We start from the raw sequence: 20670 nt of genomic DNA, 5'->3' as shown, positions 1-20670 counted from the left end.
AATATCAAGATGTTCAATAAATAAATAAGTGAAAGGAACTCAACCATTATACATTATTTTTATCTGTTATTCAGAAAATTGTGTATATATGTGAGCATTATAAATGCGTGCGTGTGATAGATTTGATTAAAAATGTTTATACCATCCTTTTTCTGTGAAGATTTTGGTAAAGATTTTAAAATTTAGTATCGTTTTACATATAAAAATAATTATATTATGAAAGATATAATTCTAATAAGGCAGAGAAAGTAATGAAAGTTGCCTAAGAATCTTATTTTTTCCGAAGATATGAAAGGTATGAAGATTTTGCCCTTTTATTTGCAGTGTCTAACAAAAATCAATAATTCCGTTATTATTAGCTATCTTTGATTTGTTTTTCATTATTACTACTTCATAAGTGTGCCAATGATTTTTTTTATGAGGATACCATGAAAAAAGAAGATAGGAATTCGAACAATGCTAAAAAACGAAGAAATTCTTTTTCGTCGCAGCTAACTATTCTTTTATTGGTTTTAAAATTGTCTGTTCTAGTTGAAATGGTAGTATTCTTGGAATTTCTTTTAGAATCCGAAATGTTTTCTTTATTTTTGCTTTAAACGATCCAAAGAATTTTGGGAACCTGCTATACTTTAGACAAAATAACAATAGTGCATGGTTCACACCAATAATAAAAGAACTTACAAATCATAAAATTCTACTATAATTTGAAAGAAATGTAAAACTTAAAACAGTTTTAAAAGTGTGAATTTATATCTGCATTTTAAATTATATAAATTTCTATGATAAGAGAATTTCTATAATAATCTATAGCATATAGCATTTTATTTATATGCTTTTGCTTATAACAATATTGTAACAAAAATCATTTTATAACACATTCTGATTTGTTATCTTTATATAACAGATTGTAAGATTTCATATTGATTTAAATATAAAATATGTAGGAATTAAATAAGTATACATAAATATACAGTCAAAACTTATGGCGAACACTTGATATAAATCACTTATATACTAGAAACTGTTTACAAAATTTTAAGAACTGTTTTCATAGATCACACAAATATCTAAAAACAATTGGTTTCATATAATTATTTTAAAGTAAATTTGTCACTAATGTGGAAAGTTTTTTTTTTTTCCAAAATGTAAAATTGAACGCAGAAAAGAGATGTATTGAATTGTAATCGTAAAGTGGGTTTGCTGCAGAAATATTTAAATGTTAAAAACACCCTTTTAAGTCAAATTTTTATACAAAAAAAAACATGGGTATTTGAATAGAATAAAGTTTTTAAAGAAGATAGAGCATCTGTCTTAGGCAACAATGTTCGATTAGACCGCCTTATTATCAAAATAATAGTGAGTTAATTCTTTAAATATTGATAATATGAGAAAAGGCATGTTTATCGTTTAACAATTAAAAACATTCTTGAATAAGCTCATTTACAAAAAGGAATTTGAATTGTATCAAGATAGTCAGTTTCACATTACCGTTGTGTATCTTCTCAAAATGCCGCTATTATTCACAAATAGTTGAGATATATTCAACTATTCGTGAATGTATCTCAAACAAATGTCAACAAATATAGTTCAACAAATTAGTATTTGCCACATATAGCCCAGTGTGATTATTTTAACATCATGATTTTGGATAAACGCTCCATTTTCACTGAAAACAAAAATTCGCAACGAACATTAAAGCTTTACTTCGAATTTTAAAACACGATCATTTGATAGATAGAGGAGATTACTGATAAGATTTAGCAAATGTTTATTAGATTTAATAAATATTTAATGTGAAATAAATACATTTTTTCATGACAATATATCCGATAATTCTTCAACGCAGTAAAATTCTACTTGCCTAAAGTGTTCTCCAAATTTTTAATTAGAATAAAGTATTAGAATAAAGCTTATTATTTAATGAAAACTTCAAATTTTAAAAAACGCCCTTACCTTTATATTATGTACATAATAACTTATGCATTTTTTTTTAAATACAGTCTGTTTGAATGTATTTTTCAAAAAGTTATGACTATATTTTGCATTGTTGTGAATGCTATTTTTTTCACATCTCTAAACTTAGCCTTAAACCTAAAAATGTTTAAGTGCTAAATTAATTGTGACTAATTTATTTGATTTATGTTTTAATATGAATTCTAATTAAACTTTTATCGGATCAAGGTTAAAGATACAGAAAACATCAATACATCTGAAATCGATAAAGTCAACTAAAGCAAACAGAATGTTAAATCGATTTTCATTCTGTGACAACAAAAAGAAAAGTTTTGTCTCTCTTTTGTTTTAGTAAAACTCAATAAACTCATTCTGTAAAATTGTATTTTAATTAGATATTGAGCATCATTATTATGTTATGAGCCAAGGTAAATATGTATTAATTACTTATGAATATTAACATGTAATATTGTACTTCCATAATTAGCATAGGGCCATTTACTGACGGTATAGAAATATTTTGCCACTGGACTTCTCACTTGTTATAAACTCATCAAATTTTAAACTTTGATGAATATTTATAATGATGAATAATGTATCATTAAATAAAGTTTCGTTCAAGTTATGCAAAACTAATTCATAATGATGTCTTTTAGTAATATAAATTGTGAATGGATTAAAAATTTATAAAGTGTTTTTTTTAGATAATTAATTACTGTTGACCGCAAAACTTAAATATATATATTATAGGTTATGCAGTGCTTATTTAGCAAATTATTGAGTTACACTTTTAAGATTCAAAGACATTAATAAACATGGTGAAATTATTCTAAAACTTTTAAATACTCCTCATTCGTTGTACATCATAATATTTCGGTACTTGTAAAATTCAATTTAGTTTGTTATGGATATGAATGTCTTCATTCACTTTTAAGATTTCACACCACTCATAAACCTCATGAAATTATTCTTAAATATTTAAATACTCTTCATTCATTATACATTATAATGTTTTGGTACTTGCAAAATTCAGTTTACATTGCTATGAATATGAGTGCCTTCATTATCGGAATAACGCTTTCGAAATCTTATAAATCTGTAAAATTCTCTTTATGTTGTTACGAATATAAATGTCTTCATTATGGCAAAAATTACTAAAATAAAATAACTAAATACTAAATAAAACCTTACTAAAATAAAATAATTTTCAATTTCTGGAAACGAAACTCTTAATTATTGTCCATGGCATATCTATAATAATTTTTCTGTTGAGTAATATAAGAAAGAGAATTTGATTTTTTTAAAAATATATTTTTATTAGATTAAAATTAATGTAATGGGGATAACATTGAAATAAATGTTTTTAAATAACTTTCATTACACATTTAAGTTAATTAAAATTGGATTTAAAATTGTTGAAAGCATAGGTTCTTCAATTCATAAAATTAAAAAATGTTTTTAATGAAATGTTGTATTGAGTTTGCATTGCTAAGATCTAACAACTTTATAGCTTCAAAATTATTTTTTGAGGAGCTTTTAAAAAGTTTATATTTGTTATATTATTAAAATGGCAATTAATGTAAAGACTTTTAAGGACTTGAAAATATTTGAAATTCTAGATAAAGTTTCTTTCATAATATCTGCCTTTTTAGCTCGATCTCTTAAAGATTATAAATTTGCTTTTATGTTTTTTAGCTCTGAAAATCAATCTCTATCTGAATTGTTCAAATAATGAATCTCTATCTGAATTGTTTAAATAATGAATCTCTATCTGAATTGTTTAAATAATGAATCTCTATCTGAATTGTTTAAATAATGAATCTCTATCTGAAATGTTTAAATTATGAATCTCTATCTGAATTGTTCGAATCATGAGATTCAAAATTCTGCTACTTTAATGCATTATATTTTAAAATTATGGAGTGAGAAACTTCTGTTTAACTTTAATTATTATTGAAAAAAATACTTTTGGATTGCTTAAGGGACATTATTTTCTATTTTCATCAGAAAAAGTGCAGAAATTGATAACACTCTCAAAAAAATGTGTTGGAGTTCCATTAAGTGCCTTTTTCCAAATTTTATCCCAATTTAAGTATTTAAATAAAAAAATAATAATTTTAATACATTATTGTCATCCTTCGAATTTTTGAATTGCAACGAATAAAACAAAGAATCTACATAACTTACTCTGCACTCTATTCAAATTTAAAATAATTCCTGAGAAATATCGTATGCTTATCGTCTGTAGAAATATTTTTTTTATGAAAATAAAGGAATAATATATATATATATATATATATATATATATATATATATATATATATATATATATATATATATATATATATATATATATATATATATATATATATATATATATATATATATATATATATATATATATATATATATATATATATATATATATATATATATATATCACAAACTCAAAAGTTAATTTATCTATTTTTTTGAGTTAAATAGCATACCACATGAAAATAATAACTATAAGTAATAAATGTTAAATAAAATACTATAACAAAACTTGTTACCACAACATTTACAATGACAATGAATAATTAAATATCATTAATTAACCTTAACTAATAACTATTTCATAACAAGAATTGTCGTTTATATGACAATTTGTCTCTTATGAATTCAAATAAAAATACCTGAATTCATAAATTTCGAAAACTCGATGACCACTTGTTTATAAAAATGGTGATAAAAACTTACTATTATTTTCTTAGAAAAATATAGATAGAATCTTACAAAAAAGCAATAACTAAAGAATCCCAAACAATATATATATTTATTTTGTTCTTTTTCATAACGAACAACGGACTTCGAAAAGAGAGGTGTATATATTTAATTTCTTCCTATCAAAAGGGCTGATAAAAGATGGCCTTAGCGCTATTAATTTTCCCGAGGAGCAACGAGTTGGTCAATGCAGCCTTCCACCCCCTACCCTCCTTGAATAGTATATATCTTAATTTCTTCTCCTCCTTTTCTTTTTCTGTTCGAATGCTGTCTCCACCCACTGTTTCCGAACCTACTTTTCTCTTTGCCGGGCACGTTCCAGACAGGAAAGACAGTGTGGTGAGAGGGGCCGGGGAGAGACGTCGGCTTCTTTTAAGTGGCATCGTTCGAATAAGATCTTTCGGTCTTGTTCTCTCATCACGTTTGGCCGTAGTCAGCCTTCCCCAAAAGCAATATCCCATCCGATTTCTTCTTTTTCACCTTCATTCTTTTGCCTCTCCCTGGAAACAGTTAAGGTAGACTGGACGACAGCCGAACTAAGGGTCATTAATCGATCAGAATTAGGTGGTGGAAAAAGAAAGTTTCGCCTACAAGCATTATCTGAAGTGCCAAACAACGGAAGATTCCGGTTCCTTTGGATGCCTCATTGCTTCCGATGCTTATTTTCAGTCATATGAGAGTCTAAGGGTGATAATGTCATGCAATAATCGCAGACTGCTGACAATCAAATGTAGTATTGCATGCCTGCTGATGGTTGTTATGACCAATATATCGATTTCTGATTTCTATTGCTGAAATAGTATATCCTATATTATTTCTCAAATTTCTTCCTCTAATTTCTATAATGCTGGATATTGTTAAATCAGTTAAGCTCTCTGAGTAATACTACGGCTGGAAAAAAAATTCCATCGAGAATGGGCTTATTTTGTGTTTTTCAGAACCATACACATTTGCCAGAATAAATAATTAAATATTATTTACCTTAAAACGTGATTTATTGCTTCCAAATTTATTATGGTATATTAAATTCAAAATTTTAGTAAAGTTACTACTGCGAAAATGTTGAAATTATATATGTCATCGTTATGATTTCCACAATGAAATAAATTTAGACGTATTTGTATTAAGTTAGGGCTAAAGTAAAAATTATTAAATAGAGAATCTTCAAACATATGAATAAAGCATGAATTAACAAAAAATGTAATATATGCGATGTTTTTATGCATCTTGGAGTTTATAATATTTTATAATAAAAATGTGAAAAACTCAATTTTTCTCTAATTATATGTTTACAGATTAAAATTACTTGATTAAAATAATGATGAAAATAATGCATGGATTAGAAATAAAATATTTGACATCAGCTTCACACCTCTCAGTGTGAATACTGAGTAAACATTAAGTTAAAATTTCTCTACTTTATTTATCATCTCACGCATTACCATCCCCGAAAGGACTCACGACATTTCGATGAAGAATCATGCATTAATCTGATAGTTAAAATCTGATAGTTAAAATTTATATATATGTTTTAGCCCATCATGTTTTAATTATTTCTCAAGAGGGGGCGAAAAAGTGCAATTGAAGAATTGAGAAGTATTGCAATGAGAACGGCCACTCCAAGTGCAGTAATTAATATTTTTCTACAATACTGTGAGAAAACAATAATTAAACAAAATGTAATGAATGGCTTTAGATAGATTGATTATTTGCTTTTATTAAAAATAGATAATTATAATATTATTCAAAAGATTTAAATCTAAACAAAACTCACGAGAATCAATGGAAAACTATCTATTTGGATTAAAAAACAAAAATTGCTAATGGAAAAACTTTGATAAGTATTTTTTTGAAACAATGAATGAGTTTTACTTCAAAATAATTAAACTAGGTAATTGCCATTCTAATTTAAATTCTAAAACTTTCAATTACTTCATTTTCTCACAAGTTAACATAATTTTTAAGAAATTGTGAGAACATAAAAACTTGTGGTAAAAAAACAATAATTAAAAACATATCTTTCACCAATTTTTTCCCTAAAAAAACTATAGCATTATGGAAGTTTTAATAATGGAAGGTTTATCTGCATTCTAATTTTTTTTGCAAGATATATTTTCAATATTCTCTTTCAATTTTATTTCAGCATAAAAAATGGCGTTATGATCTTTCGATTAATTTAAGTGATGATGCGCTTTGAGCTAGTATTTTAGGCGTTTTCAGCCTTAAATGCCGGAAAATTCAAATTTTATAGTTGTACCTGTATTCCTTAGTAACTTTGATTCTCCCCTTGTAACTTGATATAAATCCTATTGGAGGTTATTTAAATTCAACTGGTATGCCTTTTTGTGATTATATTTTATTTTCAAACCTTTTTCATGTTTATTATATTATGGTTCGTTGCTTATCTCTTGACTAATTGTCATTTATTTTTTTGCTGTGGTTGCAATGACATTGATTATTTCGATTTAAATTTATATTTTTGAGAAAAAATTGTTTACTAAATTTACATTTTTGTTTTTTAATGAAAAACTTTTATGTTATTGTTTTGTATATACTAATTTTTGTCTTTAAAACTCCTTAATTTTTTTTAAATTTTCAGACCATGAAGTGAGATTACTGGGACGAAAGTCAGACATCTCATAGGAAAAAAAACCTGATTTGAATGCCTGTTTGAAGGTAATAAAAACAGATTGGATTCATTGTTTCTTTCAATTTATATACTGTTTTATTCAATTTTTATATCACTTATATTTCATTTTATGTAATTTAAACTAGAAATTAACATTTGTTTCCAGCTTGGTAGTTGCAACAGTGCCATTTTTGCCTATCTTAAAGTCACAAGTTTGGTTTAATTAATAGTATCCATATACCATTCAAATTCCTAACTGGTATATTCCTTGCCTTAAAATGCATAGAAGATTCAAATATTAGTTTTGTGTATCGTATTTGAGGTGAGAATGTGATAACTGCATTTGATAAAGGGAATATTTGCACAAAAATGAAATATTATTTACCTGATTATTCAAGTTACTTCGGATGTGTCATGTGATATCCAGAAATAACGTAACACGTGTAGCATCGAAATAAAAACAAAATTTTCATCTCAATTTTAAGCAATATTTAGTTTTACTCAAATGTATCGGTTCTAAGAAAAATCAAATTTTAAAATGTTCTTCCTTTATAGAAAAATAAATACAGATGAAATATGTTTAGAAAGTGTAAATCAAGCAAAAAGTATGTGTCCTAGCTTTCGAAAATTTGACATTTTAGTTTCTTATATTTAAATCATTAAGGAATGAATTTGAAATGTTATATTTAAAGAAATACAGAATTAATAATTATAATATCTAAATAGTGAAAGTTTGCAGATAAACAAATATTTAATTCTTCATATAATAAATGAGCATCAATTCTACATGATAATGAAATGTAAATAAGTTGACATTTCATTCTATTCTTTTGAATGCACTCAGAAATTATTTAAAAACATCATAGTATAAAATATAAATAAGCATTGTAATGTCAAAAATTGTATTTAAAATATTACAAAATTAGTATTCGAAATATGAGTTGTCTTTTTTTATTAATTAACATGAATATGAAGTTTATCATATATATGAGAACGAAATCGACATATTTGAAATATTTGAATTTTATGTACACAAATATGACTTTAATATAAATATTGAAATTGCTGTCGTTAAAGTAACGAAGATCATAAACATTGCGCATTCAAAATAAAAATATTTTCTTCTAGTTTTCTGTCTCTTTTAATGTAAACAAGAATTGCGCACATTGTATTTTCAGCACGCTTTCTAGAGTCAAATAATTAAATTATTTGAATAAAATTATTTAAATTTAGAAATTTTATCAACAAAGTAATTAAAATAATTTTTAATAAGTTCAATAAAATAATTTCAGAGATAAATAAAATACATTTCAGGGATAATAAAATAAATTCAATAAAATAATTTCATTTCATTTCTATCCATAAATTGCCTGCACTATAATTCTGTCTCACCCAGTTTATTTATTCTAAACATTATGGATTGCAATCTTTAATCAATGAATGAATAATGATACATTCAATAATAATTTGAATATATGGGAGTCATCTATGTTGAGCTTAAAATCTGAAAATACATTAAGAGTTTCTTACAGATATATCTGTATATTATAATTTCATTACTTTAATTTACTCGTTTTTAAATAAACTCACATATATAAAATAAAAATTAGATACAAAACAAAAATTAATCATTTATAACTTCAAACTTAACATTAAAAAGCTTATATGAATAAATAAATATTTCAGTGTAAAACTATATTTCTTAAACTTTGTTGATATATAAAACATTGAAATGGAATAACATTTGCTAGCTAATATAATTAAATAGAATACCTCTGCAAAATAGAATCAATAAAATGCATCTGCTAATAAATGAATGTACATATATAAAAATGATCGAAATTAACAAAAATACTCCTTTCTAATAAAAACAACAATTTTTAAGCATTTTCTTTTAAAAACTCAGTATTCAGATAACCTCATGAAAGGGTCTACTTAGAAATGGATACTTACAGGATGACAGGAAAATACAGATTATTTCTACTTTCATGATCTCAGTGTTTTTATCTAATTAGACTATATATTAATGTTCGATAATACGGCAATGTAAACATTTTTTCTATGTAAGCGTTGCTTGCTGAACATTTTGCTGAATAAAATGAAATTCAGCATTCCTTGAAATACAATTCCGTTTTTTGGATTGACTTTTAATCTTTCTCTTAGCCATAATGCTATATAGTTTCTTATTAATATTTATCTAATTAGACTATATATTAATGTTCGATAATACGGCAATGTAAACATTTTTTCTATGTAAGCGTTGCTTGCTGAACATTTTGCTGAATAAAATGAAATTCAGCATTCCTTGAAATACAATTCCGTTTTTTGGATTGACTTTTAATCTTTCTCTTAGCCATAATGCTATATAGTTTCTTATTAATATTTATCTAATTAGACTATATATTAATGTTCGTTAATACGGCAATGTAAACATTTTTTCTATGTAAGCGTTGCTTGCTGAACATTTTGCTGAATAAAATGAAATTCAGCATTCCTTGAAATACAATTCCGTTTTTTGGATTGACTTTTAATATTTCTCTTAGCCATAATGCTATATAGTTTCTTTTCTATTTTCCTTTTTCGATATTTATATGTATCGAGATTATCCAAACATTTCGAAGTCTTTTTTTTTCTTTTTTGTGCTATTTTTTTTTTTAAATGGATATTTGAGATTATATTCTTTTAATACTTCTATGATGAAAATAACGTTTCTAATATTTTTTTATTAACCAACTGTAAAATCTGTGGTTATTGTTAAAACTTTAAAATATTTTTAATGTTTTGTTTACATATAAGGTGTTTTTTTTTTAATTCCGATGTTACAATGTTCCGATGTTAAATTATTCTCTAAATTAATATTAGAATTATGATTCTGTTTTGGCCAAACTTGAATAATTTTTTTTAAAAAAATTAAAAAATAATTAATATGAAGTATAATTACTTTCAAAAACTTAGATATTATTTTTTCTTTACACACTAAAAGCATATTTTTAAAATTTTAAGTGAGAAGGAAGAGAGTAATTAATTCAGAAACCATATTATTCATCAAGATTTAACCTCGCATATTCAATGCTTTCTAAAAATATATCTCAAGCAACTGAAAAAAAAACATTTAAATTGCAATATTAAATCTTATTGTGGGACACAATTTTAATAACAAAATCACTATTTTTATCTAAACAACATAACTTAAACTGATAAATGTAAATGATTGTTATCTTTATAGTGAGAGCACAAATTTAGGATTGAGTTATTAGTGAATAAGTCTGTGAAATTTTGATTGTTTTGAAATGAATCCTCAGTTAAATAAAAACCAATCATAAAAAAATGTTTTCAACATCAGGCTTTTATTATGCATTGCCTCCCGATTTAGAATCCTGGGTATTTCCAAGGCATTATCAAAAATAATTCAAGAAATAAATAGATTAATGAAGATAAACAACAAATGTGATTAACTTGGCAAACAAAAATGTACCTATTTTTTCTGTTATATCTCTAGCCCCATTATGTTGATTATTCAATTTAAAAAACAAATAATAAGCAGAACATTACGGTTTGTAAGGTGAAAAGTATAAAAATGTTCTTTGAAAAGGCATGTTTTAAGCCTGAATCTTAGGGGAAAGTAGTTTTGGTTGAAATACATTATTTACATAACTATAAACTTTTATTATTAATAATAATATATATTTTTAAAATTAAGTTCCTATTATGTGTTTCCTTTCGATTTAAAATCTCGAGTATTGTCAAGGTATTATTTTAAAAAAAAAATCAAGAAATAAATAGATAAATGAAGACAAACAAAAAAGCTATTGACTTGGCACCGAAAAATATACCTATTTTTTTCTTTTACATCTCTAGTACCATTGTGCTAATTATTGAATTTTAAAAGCAAATAATAAGCAGAATAGCATATTTTGCAACTCTAAATGTATAAAAATGCTGTATGAAATAAGCCTGTTTTAAACTCGATCTTCAAGGGAAAGTAGCAATGGCTGAACTATATTATTTATATAAACTTAATTCTTTGAAACAATTGCCGTTGGAATATATTTTTGATATTATGTCTACATAGTCACTCTTCTCTCTTGACAACACTGTCCTTCCAACGCATTTCGCTATAGAGATAAGGATAAATTCTTTTCCGGCTAAAATAAAGGCTATCGTTCGTTCAATACAGATTCTTTTTGTTTCAAAAATCAAAATACGTTTTTTTTTTTGTTGTTGTTGTTGTTAATGTTGCATTTATTTTTGTACTTTTCATTTTAGGTATTTTAAAATCTATAATTTTCTCTTTAATATTTTTAATGTTTTTCCCTTTTATTTGTTTAAAAATGGTAAAAATCGTCAAGACTAAATGTTTGACATCTTTATACACATAATTAAAAAAAAATTAAGATTTGAAATTCAGGGCAAAATATTGGCAAAAATATGTTATTGAAATCACGAAAGCAGAACACATATTTTTATACATAAAATACGCACATTATATCTTGAAATTTTCTGGACAATGTGTAAATTTGCGAAAGGGGATAAAGTTATTCAAATTAGTGAATCTTTTGTGAATACAAACTGTCCTTAAATGTGACTTTTTTTCATTACTCACTATTCAACCGTTATTAATTCATACACAAAAACAATAGACTGGAAAAAATTCCTTAATTGCAACATAAGCGGTAATAGTATTCATAGCCTACAAACTGTAATTTATGAGTCGCTGTGATTTGGAATGATAATACAATCCAGTGAAGAACCATGAAGGTCTTTTTAGAATTATTAGAGCTTTTGTTGTGTGCATTAAATTGTGCGAGACTAGAGATTTATTATATTTCAAGAACGAATTACAAAGACTTCTGATTTGAAATACAACATTGCGATAAGACAGACGAAAATCAGAATAGAGCTACCTACGCTGTATCGATACGTCCGAAAATATAAAGATCAAACCACCACTACAGCATATCGAGCAATGAGATGGAGGCAAAATGTCCTTTTTCCCGGTGCATCCAATATGCCTTCTTCTCATAAAGAGGGTCGATCCGACATCGTTATAGAGGCACTTTAGTCTCACATCATCTTTCTATCCACCGGGGTAGCAAAGAACTACTTACTTTTTTGTCAACTATTCATTTCTATGTCTGATGGGCTATTTATCGGTATAATAAAGACAAGTACAGCGGCAGTCGTTTTCTACTAGAGTCTTCTCCCAAGCCTGTCTGGAAAATTTAAAAATTTTTAACTCATCATTTTATTTTAATTTTAAAATCATTTTAAAAATTGACAAAAATATAATAATTTTTTATAAAAAATAACAAAATTCTGTTTATTTCATTTAGTAGTTTTTGGTTTAGATCTTGTTGGAACCATTTTAAGCTCAAACATTTTTTTTTCTGGCGCTATTTGCAAATTTGAATGATATACCATGTACGTTAATGTTCTTCTTTTTCTGCATTGTTTCCAATTTTTTTAGAAGGTTTTCATTAATATTCAGCTTCATATATCTTCAGAGATGTTCTCTTTCTAAGAAATTCCCCAAATACAGATACATTATAGTAAAACATTATTTAATATTTATGATATTTCTAATTTTGATGAATAATTCTGTTGCAAAGCTCTACTTTTCTGATATTTTAATTGTATTTCTATGTTTCTAAAATTAATGGCATCTTTGATATAGAAATAAATAGTTTCTTTTATGTTCTTGTACTCCAATCACCGAAATGAGGACGAGAACCTTGATTTATGTGATTGGTTCTTGCCACACTAGCTGTTGCAGAAATATTGGTTATCTCCTATCAATGGCGGAAGGCATTTCACACAGGATTCTAACGTGGTCAGTGATGACCTTTATGACTGGGGAGGGGGGGGGGTCGTAGTTCGCGCCAATATCGCTGTCACCGCAGGTCCAATCATTCGTTTTTGACAGTGTGCCTAAGGGCGGTGGGGGTAGTTAATTTATAATTATGATTATATTTTTTTCTACATACCAGATTTATCTTATCTGCGTAGATGTTTTGTTAAGATATTCACTGACAAATATATAATTTGAATACATTGTCAGGATTTTAGGAGCTTCAGAACACGTACCACGAATATTGAAAATTAACTCTTATTTTAGTAGCAACAAGATATACATTATGTTGTAGAATATTTGCTAATATTAATTGGTTAAAGATTCTCTCTCTAACATCCGGGTGAAGTATTAATATCATTCAGCTTTGAAGCGTGTATCACTTAAACACAAAGTAATAATTACAGCTTGATGCCATTAATGTATCAGACATTATAACAAAAAGGCATTTCACTATCTAATATTCTCTTAATGAATTATTTTATTATATATGCGTTATTTGATTATTTCCTAAAGATGTCATATCCATAAAGAATTTGTACATATTCAGGAGCTCTAGATTATAATCATACACTTACTTTTAAAAGAAAATGCATTATCAATACCACTTACGTACATTGAATAACAAGAAAAATTGAATGCGAAGAAAAAGCAAACTGGTTATCACATAAACACTATCTGGTAATTAAAATGTGATCACATAAAAATCTCACGTAAAATTAAAAAAAAAAGACATTTTCCTATCTATTATTCTCTTTATTACTTATATAATATTTCATCATTTTCTTATAATGATATATGCATGAATAAAGTGTATATATTAATGGCCTTTAGATTATAATCACACACTTACTTTTAAAAGAAAATTCATTATTAATACCGCTTATTACGCACATTAAATAACAAGAATAAATGCACTCGATAAAAATAAATTGGTTATCATTTTATTTTTATCAATGGAAGGAATCTAAATGGAGGAAAAATATTGTACTAGTTGATAAAATGGCGTATTATAGTTATTATTATATTTGAATTCATTCAACATTAATTCTCCTGAAAATCCGTAAGTTTCTTTTCCCCTTAAAGCAATTCGTTCTTCATGCAGAAAATCAATTTCTTATTTTCATGTTCTGCATTCCCATTTATTCTAATTGATAATTCATCGGAAGTAGTGCATTTTAGGAAGAATACTTGAACCACCCTGATTTACCTGATGTCATATGATTAAATTAAATGATCCCGGCACCGCCACAGTGATAGGCGGCAACCATGGGTGTTTCCTAATAGGCATCAATGACCACAATATCAGCGGTCCTTCCCATAGGAAGAAGCAAGTCCCATGAAAGGCAGGAAGTAACCCTACCCAAACCTACTAGGACCACTATATCTAATAGGAAGGCGGGAACCAATTACTGTACTAGAAACTTTTCATCCTCTTTTTTGACGTACCCGTACTGGATAGGAAGCACAGGGTATGATAGTAAATTGTGTCTAAGTATAAATATGTTATTGTACATTTTATAAAGATATGATTGAAATACGATAAGTTGAAATAAAAAGAAGAAATACAATTGGTTGTTACAAGAACAGATATTTCTTTTAAAATGTATTTATTGTTTACATAGAATCAAATCACAACATAAAAACTGAAATGGTTATTAAGTTTGGGAAAAAAAATAGAGCACAAATGGTATCCAATACAAGTATATTACAATATTCGTATGAATATGGGACCTAAAATCAAGATGTAGAATTTTAGATATTTTTATAAAAAATAATAAACTACGAACTGTTTGGATAGATCAAAGTTAATAAAAATATTAATTTCGGTTTTAATTTTCTGGCTTAAATTATAGAAAAATGCATGTTTATTCACTTTTGTCATGCCATATTTATTAATAAATATAAAGAAGAATGATCTGATCATAATATAAATAATGGTGTAATCGCATAAGATGTGGTCAGGGTTCAATACCGGTCTCTAAGTTTCAAATGGCTCTAGTACATTTTCATGATTTCTGTTAATGTAAAGGATTATTTCTCATACTCAAAATACAAATATTTCCAAGTTGTTTTATTAGTACAAATAAAGTGCTTTGGTTTTATATTCTAAACTATCAATTGATGATACATCAAATTCGTCTGTTTACATTGCGAAGCTTAAATGCTATTGAATTGCAAAAATTCGATGATCTAAATCAAATTCAGAATAGTTATTAGATAGAATTTAAAAAAGCATATATTTCCAAAAAAACATTCTTAATTACTTTTAAAATCATTATTATGTGGTATGGAATTAATTTTTTACAGTTTTATATATCAAAGAAATCGGATTGCATTTGAAACCATTTTGCTTAGGGCAAAAACATGTTTACACAAGAAACAATTGTATTATCAATAGAGCATTGTGCTTTCTTGGAAAAAGATGAGTCATTGCAAAACTTACAGTAAACAAGTTATCATATAACAAGAGTAAAAAACAACTTATTGTTATATCTATAATTATCATTCAGGATGTAGTCTATTGAAAGCCGTCCATTTTTATGAGAAATTGTAATCAACCTTTCATCCCAGACAAAGCAATTTACTCCATGTCGCTCGCCTGAAAGATAATTTATCTATTATCTACACCTTTCGGATAACTGTCTTATTTTCTTCAGTATTGTATGGGCGAAAGGATAAATAAAAAAATGGTATAATAAAGATCTACATGCGCTACTGTTCCAATTTCGGAAATGGAATTGAAACATTTTAACTTAAAATAAAGAAGATAATATATAGTTTAATAGGTAGACGATGTATTTAACCATTATAGATTAATTCTTTTTTTTAATGTTTATGGTTTCTTATAGAAAGAAATGAAAAGATATCAATGAAAGGAAAAGATGTTCTATTGATTTTGTGGAAGAAAGAATACAAAATAGATAACTGAGAATGTCATGATAATTTCTTTAAGACACTACAAAAATCATACAGCATATTTATGTCATGAAAGTGCATGAAACTATTCATCTAGCAAACTAATTACATCAAGAAAACGTAATCATTTATTTATTATGTAAATAATAATAAACATACTACCAAAGTTCCAAAGATTCACAATTTTAATTGAAAAAAATGTATACAAATAAACAACTTTGTATTTAAAAAATTGCTTACTACATTCGAAGTAACATTTCCCACAAATGGAATTCACTTTACAACGATGTTACTGTACGGAATGTGGACGTATACATAAACCTTAAGAACATTGAATTACGCCAGTGCTGAATCGCCGTTTATCAAATTTGCATTCCAAGTTTTCTCATTCACAGCAGTACTGATGTCAGAACATAAACAGAATGTTGTATACTTTCGAGTCTCCAATTAATTGTATATAACTTTTAAATCCAATAGAAGAAAGAACTTAATTTACCATACAACATGCTGACATCCATTCATCTTCTTAGGTCGAAATGGTTATATAATATAACATAATTATTAAATCTTTCCACCCACATTAACTTGAGGCTGACGACCTTTATTTCCAGAAACATAGTACCTAGGTGTAATGTAGTGGCCATGAGCTATAGGGTTAAATTAGTAATAGCATCCTTTGCAACAAACACCACAATTGGTTTCCCTACTGCGCAAAAAAAAAAAAAAAAAAAAAAAAAATAACCATTTGAGTAACAAGCATCGGACGAATGACTAGACGTGAGTGCAGGCCAAAAATAAATGTATTTTCAGAAAACTGAAGTTTTTTTTTATTTTTTTATTTCTAATGCTTTTCTGATGTAAAAAAATATTAGAAATTGTGAAGAAGCAAATATGCATTTTACCTTCGAATGTTATTGAGTTCAAGATATTTTTTTTGTATTAAATCGAAGACGTTCTACAATTTTGTGTTTGACTTTTCACCGTATCTTGTACTCTTTTCCAAATAAGAACGCTAATTACGTTGATTGTCGCCAGATGGCATTGTAACAAATCTCATCGTGTAGTGAGCGTAAGGCAGTTTACTATATCTTTACACCAGAATAGCGACAACAATAGTCACTGTTCACAATGCGAGCAATGGAACAATAGGGAGGGGAACATCACGAGTAACACCTCATTTTATTTTCTTAATGCATATATTTAGTGTTATAGAAAATATATAATTGTATAAATTATAATGTAATAGAATTTAATTTTGCTTCCTTTAATATACGAATTGTTACATAGCAATAATAAAATTAATTAGTTTCATGTTTGTGCTTCAATCTGATCTTTGACTATTAATGCAATGCAAACGGCATAATAAAGAATATAAAATAAAGAATATTTCTCTTAAAATTAATTTTTGGATGCATAAAAAATGGTGATACACGCAACATTGAGATTTATATATTTCAATTAATGTCATTATTTGTATAGTTATTAAAGTACTGCTTGTATAAAAAATTCGATTTCCTAAATATTGCAATATTTTTTATAAATTTCGATAGTAATTTTGTATTAACACAAACAAAAAAATCTAAGTTACTTTATTATTAGATAAACACATTTATTTGTATTTTTGATGATTAACACATTAAATCTTCCTTTAAAATTATAACTTTCATCATAAGATGTCTTTTGCATGACATAGCTTATTAAAAAGAAAACATAAAAGCTTCATTAAAATAATTTTAACAAATATTTGAGAATAAATCAAAATAATGGGAATAATTGTGAAAATAATTATTTAGGCATTTTTTGCAATGATTCTGCAAGTGGGTCCGTCCCTTTCACGTCTATTATACTAATGGGTACATCCAATTATTTACGTACTATTATTACGTATTTTTTGAATTGTGTTAATAGAAAATGGTAAAAATCCATCAATTCGCTGACTTTTTATACACTTTCCTAGTGAAATGTACAATAAGAATATTCAAAACAAAGCAAAGCATAAAAATAACTGTCATTTCATTGTTTTCTTCGTTATATAAATTAAATTCCGTAAATTTCGGAAATAAAACAATCAGCAGATTGAAAAATCACTCACTGTGCGGGATACAAATCCGACCGAATTCACTACTCGTGCATAAATATGTATGTATTTATAGCCCTCGCTTTCTCATATCTCGTATGCAAGGGCATGCTCCGCCAGTTCGCACATTGGTATTTTTACCATCCGACACTCGGATTTTGGACTTAAGATTCTGTACACAAACTCTGTTGAAAGGCGTCTTGCAGTAACATTGCATTGAATTCGTTTTATAACCTCTTCTTCAAGCGGAAAAAAGAGAGTTTGAACCGTACGTGATGTGAAAGGTATATCGAGGAGAAATTTGGGAATCTTTTTGGGACTGAACTTGAAGAAAACTCAAAACCTTGGCTGAACATGCATACTTTTCAGTATGCACCGAGTTTCCATCGATACTGATCATATTGAAATATTCTTAAGAATGTTTGATTGCTATAGGACTATATTTATTTTCTGGATTTTTCACTTAATAAGGAAACATATTCTTTAGATTGCATCGTATTTTCATTTTCTCGATATAAAATATGGACAGAAAAAGTATTGTAATCTTCAAAAAGTTCAAGCACGAACTTTTTGCGATTCACCCCGTTAGTCTTAAAAACACACTTTTAGATGATATTTGCCTCTCTAGCTGAAAAACGATTTGAGCTAGAAGATTGAAATTTGGTATGTAATCATTAGACCAAATTTATAGATTTTTATCAAAGTTTTAATGAAATATATTTTGAGGACATTTGTCTGATCCGAATATAAGTTATGTTAATTACAAAATGAACAGAAGTAGAGGAATAAGATTTGACATATAAATTAAACGTCTAATATATCGATAAACCCAAAATTTTGAATCAAATTCTTCAAAGAGTTGGCCAGCAGTAATTTCGTAACCATTTAAATGCGATAATTCAAAAAAGTAATAACTTAAATATAAGAAAATTGATATGTGATCTTATGACTACAATTTCATAATTGTTGTTCAAGTTTGGTTTTAATCTCTCAGAAGAAAAACATCCAAAAGACACATTTCGGTTTCTGGTACTTTTGTATGAACCTCATCCTAGCAATTAATAACCGAAGATTCTACTCTAATATATTCTTACGTAAATATTTATTGCGATCGGCATACTGTTCATAATGCAAAAATGCATTTATAAAAGTGAATGCAAGAAAGTTTCACACAAAATACTAATTCTGGTTTGTATAAATTTTATTCTAATTTCCCCCAAAAGAAATAATTACAAATTAGAATGTGCGAAAACTTATTAAAATAAAATATTTGAGATTTTTATGAGGCCGTGGTGGCCTGGTCTCGGCTGCGGAATCGGAAGGTTTCAGGTTCGGTACCCGATTCCACCGAAGAATCGTCGGGTCTGGTGCACGTGAAACCACCCGGACCAAATGCCCTGACGCTGATGTGGTGAGGAGAGGGAGGTGCCAGGTCAGCTGTTGTTCTCGTCATCTGAGCGAGATTCAAAATAACGATGTCCGTCCTAAAATAGCCTTAGTGCTGCTTTAAAAAACGGGACGTTAATATAACTAAACTAAACTACAGAGTTTTGTTATATTATTGAATGCAAGGTTTTTAGAAATCAATTAAACTTTAAAAATTTCTTTGCAATATTCAATGCATAGGAAACGTTGTGAAATGTACATTATTTTCATGTAACAATTTAGCTTTAAATATGCCCTATTTTCGGAACAATTTCAAGTTAAATTGTATGATAATAAATTTAACAAAATTGCGTGAAGGATTGTTTATTTTTTAACTTTCTCGCATACTAAGTATGTAAGAAATATTTAAATAATTTAATCATCAAACAATTTGAATGGTCCTCTGCGTTTCAGATCTCCCGGAATTGAGGAGTTACATTTTTTTGGCATTCTATTTGGCTGCCTTTCTTTGGAAATGATAATTTAAAGCAACTTAGAGCTAAACAGAAAAAAAAAATGTTACAAAGACATATGACCATATTTGTAAATTCCTCGCAAATTCTGTACAAAATCCATTCTCGATGCCATCAAAATGCAAAGAACTATGTACATAGAATTTGGTAAGCGTATAAAATATAGAATTTTATTAAATTCTGAACCACATTTTGTGAAGGCTTGACCATTTATTTGTCTGTACATTTGTACACGTGTAAACATAGTAACTCATAAACGAAATGACTTAAACCAATGAAATTCATTTTATCTTGTGATTACAATTGTAATTCTGTGTCAGATTCTAGTTTCATTCATTCCGTAAAAGGGCGTTCCTAATATATTCGTACAATCGATTCACTTCAAAGATCTATATTTTTAACTACTTTTCACTAATGCCATGAAAGGCTTTTGTGGCTTGACCCATGGTCTATAATTTGATACAGGGAAAGGGAATTAAGACCTTAATTAGGAGTTTGAGGGAACATTTCGAGGAGACCACTCATACTAGTTAATAAAAAGAAGTCATTTGCGAAAGAATATGTATTGAAGATTAATTTAAGC

Source organism: Argiope bruennichi, chromosome 8, assembly GCF_947563725.1.
Source record: "Argiope bruennichi chromosome 8, qqArgBrue1.1, whole genome shotgun sequence".
Taxonomy (NCBI): domain Eukaryota; kingdom Metazoa; phylum Arthropoda; class Arachnida; order Araneae; family Araneidae; genus Argiope; species Argiope bruennichi.
This window is presented reverse-complemented; position numbering follows the sequence as displayed.